Source organism: Candoia aspera, chromosome 12 (genome assembly GCF_035149785.1).
Source record: "Candoia aspera isolate rCanAsp1 chromosome 12, rCanAsp1.hap2, whole genome shotgun sequence".
In the NCBI taxonomy this organism is placed as follows: domain Eukaryota; kingdom Metazoa; phylum Chordata; class Lepidosauria; order Squamata; family Boidae; genus Candoia; species Candoia aspera.
The window spans coordinates 13,827,458-13,828,792 of NC_086164.1; positions in this window are offsets into that span (position 1 = coordinate 13,827,458).

A 1,335-nucleotide genomic window follows, 5' to 3' on the forward strand; every position below is an offset into this window, starting at 1 on the left:
CTTTATGCTGGTTTCCCAGAGCAAAGGTTAGCATCTGAGAGTTCAGATCTCCGCAAGGCCTTTAGTTAGGCTGCAGCTCAATGAGAACTTTCCACGTGAACTTTAAGAGTCAGCCCCCCCCTTGTAAAAGGTCACCAACACAAGAGGCCGAGTGGTAAATGATCAACTCAGTACACCATTAAGCAGCTCCTGAGATTCATTTTAAGGCTTGTTCCTTAGGTGACAGCGTGGTGCTGATCTACCGTTTCAAGCTGGCATTTAAAACGTTCGTCTAACACTAATAATGAGAGCCAGTTTGGTATAGTGGTGAAGGCACCAGGCTAGAAACTGGGAGACCGGGAGTTCTAGTCCCGCCTTAGGCACAAAAGAGCCAGCTGGTGACCTTGGGCCAGTCACTTTCTCTCAGCCCTAGGAAGGAGGCAATGGCCAACCACTTCTGAAAAACCTTGCCAAGAAAACTGCAGGGACTTGTCCAGGCAGTCTCTGAGAATTGGACATGATTGTATGGATTAAAATAACAACAATAATAATAATTCCTTTCCTTAAAGCATAGGCAGAGAGGATCTGCAAAGGTTTCCCCACTTTATCTTCTTACTGATAGCCCTGTGATATAGTCCAGGCAAGAAGCACAACCAGGAGGACTAGCTCTATCTTTATTGTAAAGTAAGGTTGCATTAACAGAATCTTGCAAGACTGAAAGTACTTCTCCCCTCCTTTCCTTTTACTCTCCAGAAAACTAGGGAGGGTCCCTTCGGAAATGTTTCCCATGCCTTCCCTCCTTCCGTGGGCTGAGACATCTTTTACCTGCTGGTTGACCTGTCTGCAGCTCTCCCTTCTGTCTCCCAAAGTCATTCCCACATACCATTATACCTACTGACCCAAGAGGTGCACTAGGTGAGTTAGACAGCTGACAGAAACCACCTCCCTAAGCTTGATGACCAAGCAGGGCTTCTGCATCAAGATCTCCCCTAAGTACATCACCTCACTCAGGTCAATATTTTGGTCATCCCTGTGCATTGTGGGAAACAGCCTTCATTCTTCCTCTAGCTTTGCAAGTCCTTCATCTATGCTGAGTCACAGAGATTTTACTTAATGTATTAACTGAATTATAGCCAACAGCTGAGGCATTTTGGACAAAAACACAGAACAGAAATGTAAGAAATACAAAAACGCCCAGGTCCACAGGACAGAACCCTTGGGAAAATCACTCAGTAAAAATAAAATTCAGAATAAACAGGAAAGCAACATGGAATGGAAGAATACCTTTGCTTAAACCAAAAGAAAGACCAGAGCTTCATATTTCACACAGCAGGATCTTTGCTTTTAGTGGTGAAA